This window comes from Sinocyclocheilus rhinocerous, unplaced genomic scaffold (assembly GCF_001515625.1).
Source record: "Sinocyclocheilus rhinocerous isolate Xijiao unplaced genomic scaffold, SAMN03320098_v1.1 scaffold952, whole genome shotgun sequence".
NCBI lineage: Eukaryota > Metazoa > Chordata > Actinopteri > Cypriniformes > Cyprinidae > Sinocyclocheilus > Sinocyclocheilus rhinocerous.
Window position 1 is genome coordinate 138,337 of NW_015641498.1, and position 13,702 is coordinate 152,038.

The 13,702-nt window shown below is 39.6% G+C and overlaps 1 pseudogene; it reads left to right on the plus strand.

Annotated features, from left to right (window-relative positions):
* Positions 1-11,760: 11,760 nt before the first annotated feature.
* The window catches only part of LOC107755142 (acyl-coenzyme A thioesterase 1-like), a 26,861-nt pseudogene continuing 24,919 nt past the window's right edge, over positions 11,761-13,702 (plus strand).

Here is a 13,702-nt window from a genome sequence, read left to right on the forward strand (position 1 = left end):
GCATAAATTAAGAGTATACCCACTTCTCGAGGCACCACTGGGTCAAACACAGGCAATCAACAGGGTAAATAATAATGCTCAGAATTGAAGCCAGTGCAAACAAGACTTCGCAATGAACCTGAATGAGTTCAGGGCTTAAATAGTCCAGGTAATATAAAACAAGGATAATCAGTTCCAGCATAAGGGCTCTTAGGAAATGTAGTCTAAAATTAACTCGAGTGAGACCTCCAGTGGCCGATAGGAAGATACTCAGTGGTGTTCCTGACAACAACAAATTAAAAAACAAATAAAACTACAGACACTTCTGAGAATGTGACCAAACTCGATGTCAGAGTTTTGGCGCTTTTCCACTGCGTGGTACGACTCGGCACGGCACGGTTCGGCTCGGCACGGTTTGCATTTCCACTGCAGTTCAGTACCGCTTTAGAGTGGGCGGGATTATTCACATGTCGTTATAGTTGCACCGCCTCTACTACCATGACTCCTAAAAAAAACTTTTTCGTTCCACGTCGCCCTATCAAGCTCTCGCTGGATTCGCTCCTCTGCTATCAATGAGAGGAACGTCTGTTCTTCCACAACAGACAACAAAACTTTTTGGTTGTTAAAAAAAGAGGTGCGCTCGTTCAAAACAGTTGCGTTCGATCCTTCGCTGGCTGTGCTGATTTAAATCTAGCGGTTCTTTTTTGTGTCGCAAGTTCAGTGATGCAGGTAGTGACGATTCTCTCCGGCCAATCCATGATCAGCAGAGTTTACACGTCACGTTTTGGTAACGGTACGGTTCACTTGGAACCCCAACCGAGGTGGTACTAAAAAAAGTACTAGGTACCAGGTACCGTACCCAGTGGAAAACCCCCAAAAAGTGAACTATACCGAGCCGTACCGTGCCGTACCATGCAGTGGAAAAGCGCCATTTGTTTCCCATGCTGCCTAGTTGCCTAGTTGGCTTTCTGATCTACATTAGTCATTGGGGTGTATTTTAGCATACTTTAAATGTAATAAAAGAGGACACCATGTAGATTGAGCCATATGTGGATTATCCTAGCATGGATTCAATCCAGACTTGTTAGGATAAAACAGTGACCAGGCACTTTTGCCTGGGTTCAATGAATTTTATTGGCAACAGCTCAGGACAGTTGAGAAAGTCCACACTGGGTGGTGTACTGTGCCAGATGGTTTCTTTGACCATGTAAAGTGACGTGACGTGACGTGACATGTGGCCAAGTATGGTTACCCATACTAGGAATTAGTGCTCTGCATTTAACCCATCCTAAGTGCACACACACAGCAGTGAACACACACACACACACCGCGAACACACACCCGGAGCAGTGGTTCAGGATCATTAGAAAATCACAGGTAGGTGAGTTTGATCAGGGTTGGAGCTAAACTCTGCAGCGCATTGGCCCTCCAGGGCAAGATTTGAGGAACCCTGATGTAGACCATTCTTGCATCCTTCCTAGTCCAGCCCTTCTGAGGCTGCAAGGCTTCAGAATGAGACAGTCTAGATGGTCTTTCATTTAATGTAATACATGTAATGACAATTGTCTGTGATCTCCCAGTGGTTTACATTATGCACAGTTTAACATTACAATTCATTTACAAAAAAAAAACAATGCCTTCTTCTCCAAAATATTTTTTTTTGTCTTGCAATACATAATGACATTGGATGAGCTTAGTGCTGTTTTCAGTTTTTCAGTTAATTCTTTTTCATGAAATTGCATGTGTGCAAAATTACTATGATTATGGGTGATTAAAGGACGTGTAGGATACACCTGATGCATCCTTCAAAGCAGACCAAATGAAGGATGCAAAACAAAAAATTCAGATTGAGGAGCGCCCATAGTCTCTGACCACAAACAAGGAAAGGGACCTGCAAAAGGAGCTTGCAATAATGCCCCAGAAGTATGAAGAAAAGAAAGAAAGAAAGAAAACCTCATAAAACACTATAAAAAGTGACTGAACAGTTGGCACTATAAACACTACACAATATAATATGAAATTACTTACTGAGACAGTACTACATGACTCTGCAAGTCACAGCTGCAGTGGATTTGGGGACAAAGAATGGAACTTGAGTACCTATATAATCATGCAGTAAAATATAGTAGATTTTGTAACTATAATAGTAGGAACAGTAAAATATAACAATATAAAAGCTATAATTCATCCAGTATGAAACATGAAATCAATTTAACCAAAGCATTTCCATCATAGAATGGCTCTTTCTTTTTACAGCATGGTTTCCTAGAAACAAAAATTCTAAAGCAGTAAATGTGCTATATAAATAGATCCTGCTGTTGTTTTGGAAAAAAAGAGTAGCTGTCAGGAGGTGTCCAAAAGAAGACCCAAGAGTAGAAATGCCAGGCAACAAGATTGATTAATCAGTGAAGGCCAACAAATGAAACGGGATACTCGCGAGTCTCTGCAAAAGGCCAGGGTCAAAATGAGACTCAGGGCAGGTGAGGGATGGTGAGTCCAACATGCTGGGATGCTACAACTGATTAAGGCAATGGCAGCACTGAAATACACTGACAAAAGTGAGTATATAATGCACTTAGGGTGGTTTGAGAGCACCAAAGCCATCAGCACCAAAGAGAGATGTGACACCAGAGCCTGGGGGAACTGGACACCTGGCAATGGTGAGGCTGAGCTGCCATTCTCCAAGCCCACAATCTTCAAAATCTCAGGTCACAAGTGCAGATCGCCATGGGGGTGTGTGAGCATAAAAGATGACAATTGGTCTGGCCAGAGAGAGAAACAGAGAGGAGTATTAATGTCACAAAATAATGTCACACCTTGGGCACGTAGCCACTTATTTAGAATACTCCAAATTCATTAACCTTAGAATGAGGTTAACAAAAATTTCAAGTGCAAACACGTATCTTGTAAATGAATGGCCGGTCAAATGACACTTTTTGTTCCACTGATTTCCATTCATACGTATGTGAAACTGACTTTTCCATTCAAACTGACTTTGAATAAACTGACTACTTTCACTTTTACTTAGAAAAAAAAAAACATGCTTTTTACTCCTTACAATTTTATTTCAACTTGAAAAGTACTTGCATTTTTAATTTATCTTACACACATTAAATATGGTAAACGGAAGCTCAAATGTGCGCATGACATGTGAGAACCAAGGAGGTTTGTTTTTTTACGCATCAAGCAAACACATTTCAGCTTCAGTTACAACTTTCATCGGGGAAATTTCTGACTTCAAAAGTTTGCCATCAAATCTAAGGAAGCAAAGTTTCATTTATTCATTAGTTATTAATTATTTTTGTCCATATTGATATAGCCTTTAGCTGTCAAGAATGAGTGCAAATAAAATAAAGTGATGAGAATTTAAATATAATGTTTTGGAGGGAATAATTTTTTTTTAGAAAACATCACAAATCTCCAAAAAGTGGTTAAATGAACCTTGAATTTTAAATCATGTTTAGTGATGTAATTACCAGGTAGTGGTTAAGTCATTGTAATGTGAGAGTCATGAGGTCAGAACAGGCAGAGTAATCCACAAAAACAGGCGAAGGTCAGGGCAGGCAGCAAATGAACACAAAACGTATAAACAGTCCAAAATCAAAACAGTAAGGCAAGGCAAGACGGAAACTAGGACAACGTTACAGGCTACACAATCATCAGCGATGTGAAAAGTCTCTGGGGCTTTAAAGTCCTCTGCCTCTCCCACAGTGAATGGAGAACCGCAAGACAAAAGAGCAAAGTCCAAAAAATTGCATAGCAACCCTCGAGGACCATCACGAATGAGCATAGATTTTAATGGTTCATTAAGTCTATAGCCGAAAAAGTCAATGAGAACATAGTCCGGGAGATAAGAGAGACATGCAATGTCCAAAAAGACTTGAATGTGGTTCTCAAGGAAACGCATTCCCTGATGGAGGCGAACTAACCTTAATGCTGGGTCCATGATTAGCCTGGGACGCTCGATAAAGCCGCTAGATCCGGGTGCGGCTGATGATTCTGTAACATGAGAGTCGTGACAACGGAGTAGTGGATCCAAATGCAGGCTTTATTAAAAATGAGGTCAGAACAGGCAGGGTCAAAACGCCAGCAAAAACAGTATCATCAAAGGCACAGGCAAAATAATTAATCCACAAAAACAGGCGAAAGTCAGGGCAGGCAGCAAACGATCACAAAACGTATAAACAGTCCAAAATCAAAACACAACAGCAAGACAAGACAAGACAAGACAAGACAAGACAAGACAAGACAAGACAGGGCAAGGCAAGGCAAGGCAAGGTGGAAGCTAGACCAATGTTACAGGCTATACAATCATTAAAGATGTGAGAATGTGTGTGTGCCATTCTTACAATGTGAGACTGATGAGATGATGAGAGACAGGTGACTGCAATTGATGATGAGTGCTGATGAGCATGTTCAGCACCCAAGTCCCAACCCCGAAAGTTCCGGACCTTTGGAAAAAGTACTACCTCGCAAGCAGGGACTTTCTGAGGGGCAATTCTTTACCCGGAACTTTATTTAAATCCCAAATACTAATGTCTGTAAGTACTGGCCCAAAGTCCCTAGTTCCTGGGGAAGTTCCTGCGGAGGAAACGGGCTTTTTGAAACATGACAGAGACGTGGCTATTTTGAGAAAATTTAAAAGATTATGGTACACTGGGATCAGTGTTGGGCAAGTTACTCTGAAAATTTAATTAAACTACTCATTACTGATTACTCCTTTTAAAAGTAATCACGTTACTGTTCTGATTACTTTATTTTAAAAGTAATTAGTTACATTACTAGTTACATTACTTTTTTCTGTGGCTACATCCATGAAATTTAAATGAAATCACAGCATAAATGCTCCCGATAAATATTTATTATTTAAGCATCAACATTCACAGAACACTGTTATTTTTTAACTAAAGCAAGCATAGGCTGCTGCGTACATGGTTTGGCATGGCAGAATGCCAGCAAATAGCGCTGCTTTTATAATCTCTAAAAAGATGACATCTCAGTTCATCTCACAAAGCTGTTATATCACAATGAATATATGAATAATGAATCTTTCATAATGTCTACAATTTGTGTGTTATAATGAGAGGATTTGTGAGCATGCAAATTTCAGCACTGCACTCCTGACTGGTCATTGCGTTCCAGAAATCAACATTGCTCAACGCTGCAAACACGTGTTATAGCCTAAATAGAAACTCTGACTACGCTTGCGCCTGTTAATCATTTTATTTTATTTTATATTAGTTCTTGTTGCCTTTGTGCAATAGATGAATAACAATTTATTTGTTTGAGATATTTTATGTTTAGATATTTCTATTTTGCGGGAGTCCTGTGAATCATTTTATTCTCCCGCATCCCGCACACACATGAATGTCTACCCGCCAGCACCAGCACTCTCCCATCTTGTCGGGAGTGCAGGACTCTAATCCACTGGCACTAGACTCGACAGTGCGTGTGCTACACCCTTTTTACAATCTAGATTATAAAACACTGCATTCTGTCAGCATGTAACGCAGTAACATTGGGCAGTAACATATAGAGATCTTGGCTTGTAACTATACTCTAATTACTATTTTGAAAATTATAACACGTTAAATTACTCTGTTACTAAAAAAGTAATCAAATTACAGTAACGCGTTACTAAGTTATGTGTTACTGCCCAACACTGACTGGGATCACTTGTCACTTAAACACTATGTGGTTTCATGTCAAATGAGTTTATAAACATAAATGAATATTTCACCCAAAAATTTAAATTTGCTGAAAATGTACTGACCCTCAGACCATTCAAGATTTAGATGAGATTGTTTCTTCATCAGAACAGATTTGAAGAACTTCACCATTGTATTACTTGCTCAACAATGTATCCTCTGCAGTGAATGGCAGGATATTTTGGCTTGGGGGCTTGCCTGAAGTGGCTTATCACTATTCTGAAAATTTTTGACATTTGACAGTCCGACATTGTACTTTCTGATTTACACTGTCTATCATGCCATAAGAGATCCTGCACAGCACGGGAAATAAAAAAGCTATATTTGTCTAAAATGTAAGTTACTAATTTCCCTGCAAACATGTCCTTGTGGGGCCCATGCTGGCTTTTTGCGGGCACAGTGGGCTAGGGCCAGCCCACACCAAACCTAAACAGGCCCAGTGCGGGCTTGCCCAGGCAAGGCAAACAGCTTTGTCTCACTGCAGGCTCTCTGTGAGCAGGCCACACTAGGGGACTGTCCACATTAATCCAATGATGGCCCAGTGTGGGCCAGCCCATTCAGGCCCACAATTACTTTTGTATCCTTTGGGCCCATGCAGGTTTTTGTGTAGGCAACCCTGTAATGCAACTAGGAGAATACAAACAACATTGACTGGTCATTCTTTAGCCACTCAATTGAACTGGAATGGCTCAAACCAAAAGAGACCTTGTTTGATCAAAGTTGGAGCTAAACTCTGCAAGAAAGTGGATCTCACGAGCCATATTTGAGGTGTAACAGACATGAGCCTGTTAATAAGAATTTTGTGGGCAGTTTTCTTTCTTACCACTAGGGGTGCTAGGGTGTTTTAGGTTTCCTTAAGTAAAGCCATGTGGGTAGACGGAGTTAGCAATAGCAAGCAGCAGTAGCCAGCATGGCTTACCTGCTGAACACATTGGCTGCATCCGAAAACTTAGGCAGCTGACTTGCTGCCGTATGAGGCAATGACTTTGCAGGCAGCGTTTTTGCACAAAGGCACCTCATGAAACTGATTTCGGACAGGCTTCTGAGGCAGCGTAACGGTTTAATGATCTACAACAAAATAGTACGAGTTTTTGTGAAAACTAAACAAATATTTAATTACTACAGTACTGATTTCTCGCTAGAATTAACATCAAAAGTGCAAAAAGTTAGTCAGACATATACATTTACACACAAACTGACCACCAAACGCAAAAATTCAAAATTCGATCAGAAGAAGGTACCTCCGGAGACAGCAAGTAAAGCAGAATTTGGATTCAGACGTGCCTTGATGCCTTCCTGCCTTGGAATGCTGCCTCCGAAGGCACCATTTTAGAGTTTTCAGACGCAGCCATTGTGCTGTGTCCTTGTTGGGAAATGTGTAATTTCAAGCCAAGTCTAAAGGAGTTTTTTTTTTTCCTATTTTAAAGTGTACATTGCTGATGTTTTTTGCACAGATGTTACATGTATGTATGTATGGCCTATGTTTGGATTGATGCTAAGAGTTTAAGACAGTGTATTTGTATGCATTTTAGAAGGACTCTTTATTGGTGAAGTTACCACATTATGGTCCAGTTTGAATATGGATTTAAAGTTATTTTCGACATGAGACCATAGTCTGGACTTTTTGACTGTTCCTGGTTAGGAAGAGTCTGGTGTTTGAGAGTTGTGGCGTGTTTACATTGCAAGAGGTTGGATTATTCATTTGCTATCAGCCAACTTCAGCTATGGGCAGTGTTTGGACATTGACGTACTACAGATAAGACTTTCGCACACATCAACTTTCACATGACGAAATCCTACAAACTTACATTGCTTTGTTTGCTTTCTTTTGTTTTTTTTTGTACTTTTGTGTATTTACATTTTTGGATATATGTAGTTGTATTAACCTGAAATGAATGTTTTCTATTTTGTATTTAATAAATCCATTGATTTGAAATTCCTTTGAATACTGTACATTTTTGACAATATAGACCAGGGGTGGCGAACGTCGGTCCTGGAGAGCCGCAGCCCTGCAGAGTTTTGCTTCAACCCTAATCAAACACACCTGAACAAGCTAATCAAGTTCTGAAAGGTTATTAGAAAGCTACAGGCAGTTGAGTTTTAATTAGGGTTGGAGCTGAACTCTGCAGGGCTGCGGCTCTCCAGGACTGGAGTTCGCCACTCCTGATATAGACATTAGTTATGTGGTGACTGCATCCATTTCAAATGTATAATAACTGTTTTCCCCAAAGACTTAATTTATAGTAGCTGAAAAGTATTTAAAGTGAAACAGATGTATTGTTGTAGATTAATAGTGCGGGCCCTCTGTGGGCCTAGTGAGGGCTTCCTGGGGGCTAAGTGAGGGCTGCCCGTGCAGGGCCAGTGCTAAGGGACCAACGTTTTGCCAATGAGCAAAGTCTCAGAGGCCCTGCGCTGGCAGCCCGCTGGGGGCCCTTAGGCTAGCCCTAAGTGGGCTCGTAAAGGGCTAGTTCAGGCTTGTTTGCAGGGTTCTTGTTTGTTGAACTGTTCTATAAAACCAATATAACATTTGTAATGGTGCTGATGTTCAGGGAAAAAAGCAATCTTGCTTGTGTGATGATGGTTAATTGTATCACGTTGTAAATATAAAAAACAGAAACTCATTACTGGGGCATTTTTGCCCCCTGAAATGGTTCACCCAAAAATGAAAATTCTGTCATTAATTACTCACCCTCATGTCATTCCAAACCCGTAAGTCCTCCGATCATCTTCGGAACACAAGATATTTTTGATGAAATCCAAGTGCTTTCTAACCCTGCATAGACAGAACTACCACAGTCAAGGCACAGAAACGTGTTCTATGCCAGCAGCACTACACGCATGCATCATGGTGTTAATGGCGGCGAATTCCTTTTAGTCCTGTTACTATCTGTAATTAATCACCATAGGTTTTAAATGCATAATCCTTCTCATGGAAAACTATCTTCATGCACTTCAGCTTCAACACTCCTGTCTGGAAGTTGCTACAGATCCTGAAGACAGATCTGATGTATGACAGTTGAATGGATTGCCATTTAAGTATAAATATGAACTGAATGACAATCTTGCTTTGCCTTTATTTTATGTAACATTTTTGCTGTTTTTGCATCCAGTTACTTCTGGTCAGCGAGTGAAATTTGGCAACTGAAGTTTTCAGTGTGAGAGCCTCCTTTGCAATTTAGTTACTCTAGGCTACTACAGTAAACATTTAAATGGCACTTTTTACATCTTTAAAGCTTTTTTTTAGTTTTTTTGTTTTAAATATGTAAATTATTCATGGCTTAAGTAAATAATTTCACCATTATAGTTCTGACTAACAAGCTACTGTTTAACAGACATTAAATGGCTTTCTGAAGTTAATGTAGCATATTGTTTACAAGCTGTTTTACTGACTTTTATTTGTTACAAATCAGAGTTGGCAAGTATATGAGAGCTAACACACTGCAGTAAGTTATTTTAAGCAGAAGACATGTGCAAAATTTACTTGCGTCAGTGCTGCCACTTGAACTAAATATAGGCAGATACAAATACAGATAAAGAGTGCCAAAATTTTTTTTTAATTTGATGGTAAAATTAACAGAATTTATTTGACAGACCTCATTCCTAATTAAAAGTAACAAATCACAAGGTTCATTGGCGACAAAGGCTCATTGGAAATATGTACCTCTAGTCTAAATACATTTCTGCAAAACTGAAAAAATATACGTTTCCAGTTGAAAACTTTTATTCCTTTTCACACAAAGCATGATTTGCAGGTCCACAGTTTCTATTAATTAAGCCTAATTTTTGCACAATTACTTGAGGAATATCATGTTATGAATTCAGAACAATTTTAACATGCTGACATTTGAAACCTTATACTTTTGATCATTAGTGTCACATATCCAGCTTCCTATGTATGGGTTTTTATATTCAGTAGGTTTGTTCGGTAGCTCACGCAGTATGGAGTTCAACTTGAGAGGTGAAGAGCTCAGGTACAAATTCAGTGGATCTACGGTTCCACTAAACAGTTCAAACCTGCATATAAGGAGGTTCAAATGGCACGGTTTTTATACCAGTTTTGCATTTATTAACACTATCGGGTAGGTTTAAGGTTGGGTTTAGTGTAGGGGATTGTGACGAGTGGGGGCGGGGCCGAGAGCCGTGGGAACGGAGCGAGGCCGGTGGAGTGATTGCTAATGAGGGACACCTGCACCCACTCACCGGTCTCGAGTCTCACGGAGGAGCTCCGGAAGGATAAAGGAGGAGTGATTACAGTGTTGGACGAGAGAGGACCAGGCCTGGATTTTATTTTGTGTGTTGGTTTCGTTTGTGCGCGACAGTCGTCCGCGAGGGGCTGTCGCGCTATTTTGTGTTTATTTTATTAAAGTTTTGTTTAAATGTTCGCCGGTTCCCGCCTCCTTCTTCCCGTGACTAAGAACTTTGTTACAGGGATATTTCTAACACATTAGTGCATTAACTTTTAGCGACACTCCCCGGATATTTGAATTGTGAATCACCGCAATACGTACCTGAAGCAACATAATAAATACACAGCAATACGTGCCTTTATCAACGTAACAAAAATGTGCCAGGGTCACATATTAAACCCGCATTTCAGCACCACTCACTGGACAAGCGTGCAGTAAGGCATGCATTTCCAATGAACCTGGGTTGCTCATTAAGATTATTGGGTGGTAGGCGCACTACAAATGTTTAGTAAAGATTTATTAAGCCTCAAAGCTCACATATTCTCAGCTGAATGTGTGGGGGTTTTGCCTTTGTATCTTAATAAAAACCTTAATTAATCACTCTTGTGCTGGGCAATCAATCAATAAAAATGTGTTTAAAAACATACATAAATTATTTACAGGGTAAGTAACTACTATCTCTATAGGTTTTTTTTCTAGCTAACAAGCTATTGTATAATGGACATTAAATGGTGGGAAGAGTGGCCAATTAAATGAGAGCTAACTGCAGAAAGTTATTTTAAGCAGAAGAGATGCTCAAATTTGCTTGCGTCAGTGCTGCTACTTGAACTATATATATAGGCAGATAAATTAGCTGCACCTTAGCACTGTGGTTGAGAAAACCATATGACTATAATAATATACAATTATGAGGAGTTTCACTGCAGCATTTTTCAAATATAAATGTCTGTGTATGGCACATGTTACAGTATTGAACCAAATAAACCGTGTGAACAATTTGATTTCATTAAGGTAAGTCATTTGATTTTTATAATTTGCTATGAAACACATAAAATATTTTTAAAACCCATTCATAATGCATGATTTTTTTAAAAACTTTTAACTGTGGTTGGCATGTTAAATGCTGTGGTCTTTGCACAGATCATAGCTATATACATACGTTTCTAATCAGACACCATCATCACAGTACATCATCAGCATCTGATCAAGAGAAATAAGTATACAACAGCATTTACATATTAACCTGTCTCACAGGAGTGATGCGATCACATATGCACAGGTTCTAATTACAGGTGTAAATGGCAGCATATTGTGATCAGTCAAACTACATTCGAAGGTGGCATGTGACCATGATGTTTTATGTGAACCAACAAGTCTTCTCTAGCTTTCAAGGCTACTATAGCTTTGATTGTATCTTTGTAAATTTGTTGAAATAATTAATATTTTTGCATCTTGATCCTGGAGGTTCCTCAACATGCCTTGTGATGTGATACTGGGTTTTTATGTTAGAATTTGTTGTTGTTTTTGCAATAATGCAAATGCCACTTAAGTTAGACACTAAAATACAATTTCAAATTTTCAAATGTAGTCAGATGTTTTCGTTTTTTTAATTGTGTGAGATATAAAATATTGGGTCAAATGCAAAATACTAATTAACAGCAACAAACCATTCTATAAGAAGAATACTAAGAAAATGCAATTTTTACAAAAGTAGGTTGAAACTGTGTTAACCAAGGGAGGAAGGAGGAGAACTAATATTTGGATATTGCTATTATTTTTTTGTTTCAATAGAACATGCAAGCACAATATTTGGAGAATGTACAGTTATTTTTAGTACAACAACAGTTTATAGTAGCCACGGCAGTTAAGTCACTTTTTAACCTCTCATGTAATCTCTGTATAGGACTGTGAGCACTCAGAATGGGACACGTCCACTGCTCTCTGTCCAGCCCAGTCGAGGGCTGGTAGATGAGAAGTTTCAGATTGTTGTGACAAATTTACCGCTAAAACAAGAGGTGACGCTATACACTCTCTACATCAGTCAGAAGACAATGACTTCTGGGAGGCATTTGGACAGTACATCAGTGATGAACACGGGACAGTGACAGGTGCATAGTACAGTCTGATGCATGACCTCTACAAAAATTACAACCTGATACATTGTTGTGAAGGAAAACCAAGCTTCTGCTCATTCTGGATCATCTCTAGAGGTTAAGTTGCACTTTAGTGTTGTAGGCAGTGGTCATCTGATGGGTTGGCAGAAATTACAAGGTGCTCAATCTTCAAAAGGTTGAGTTGGAGATTACTCTCCATCATCTAAGCCAAGATGTCAGAAGCAAAAAAAAAAAAGGCTACAGTCATGATTTGGGTCATTGCTTTAACTACATCATCTAGGTTCTTAAGAGCTTCGCCAAGCTGGTCTTTCAGCCCTAACCAGGCTGACCACCAACCAACTGATTGGACCATCTAATGTCCATAACTTACATACAATAAATTACCTTAAGTTAGTAACTATGTAAGACTCTATGTAAGTTAGTAACTATGTAAAACCTTTTCATAGGTTCACCTGATGCGCAGTAGCTGACATTACCCAGGTGTGACAGTTTTCTGAAGAATGTATAGAAACCATAGGCGGAGTTTAGGGGGGGCTGGAGGGGGCACCCCCCAGACGAGAGCCAATCATGATTTTGTCTGAGCTATGAACAAATATAAAAATGAAATAATTTATATTTTCTCATTTTATTTGTATTATCTTGTTATTTTAGTGGATAGAATAAGTACGTTTTGGGCTAAATTAATTTCTATGATATTTAAGCCCCATCCTCGCGAGCGGCAACTCATCATGATTCTTAACTTGTCGCGATAGGCCACATAAGAAGACTGAATAATGGAAATTCGTTGTATTTTTTTTATAAACCCGCGAATAAAAATGTGGTGGACTGAGTCACTGCTGGCTGAATTGGACAGGCGATTTTCACATGAAGCGTTGGCCTCGAGTGTGGCGTGTGACGCAGTATTCAGTTGTGAGAAAAACGGCATCAGTCCTCTACTAAGCATGTACGCAAGCCTTAAGATTCACCCTCAGCTTGTGACAGCTGAAAAGGATCTTGTAAAATGTGCGATCACATCGCCGATCACTCTTGAGAAACTTAAAGATGAAGTAGGCTACGGAAGGACAAATATCCAAACATTTTCAGACTACTGCAGCTTGCACTCACGCTGCCCATTGGTTCGGCTTAGAGCCCTGCACGGGCCTCAAAAGCCCAGCCCGTATCCGACAGCTTTTCAGAAATACCGGCCCGAGCCCGTCTTTTTTCCCCTTCTCCCAAAACAGCTTATACTACTGTTTCAGCTATTAAAATGGTTCAGTTTTATTATGTAATGGCAAAGTGATTATATTTAATTTAGTTTTTGTTTTTTAAAGTAACAACCAAGCAGCCAGCGGCAGACAGTGAGCCTATGTTTGATTAGTCTCGCGTAGCCAGACCTTCAGACTAATGGCTGAAGGTCTGGAATCCATGGCAGCTTTCATTAGCCAAGGCCCGCCCATGAGGCCGTTTGACTGACATGTCAAACAACCAATCAGTTTGTTTCTTTTCAGCATCACGTTTCAGGGCGTGGAAATGTCGGCACAATAACAGACCGGTGTGTAAAACTCTACTTAACGAAATAAAAAAATCAAAAACAAAAACTCTTTCATTATAATCTGTAAAGATGCACTTCTCTCTAAAGGCGCTTCTAATGAGGAGATGCCGATCAGGATTTCTGAGACACCGACTCAGAAAACACTATTTATTAGTAAATAATTCAAATATCTCCTTACTGTTT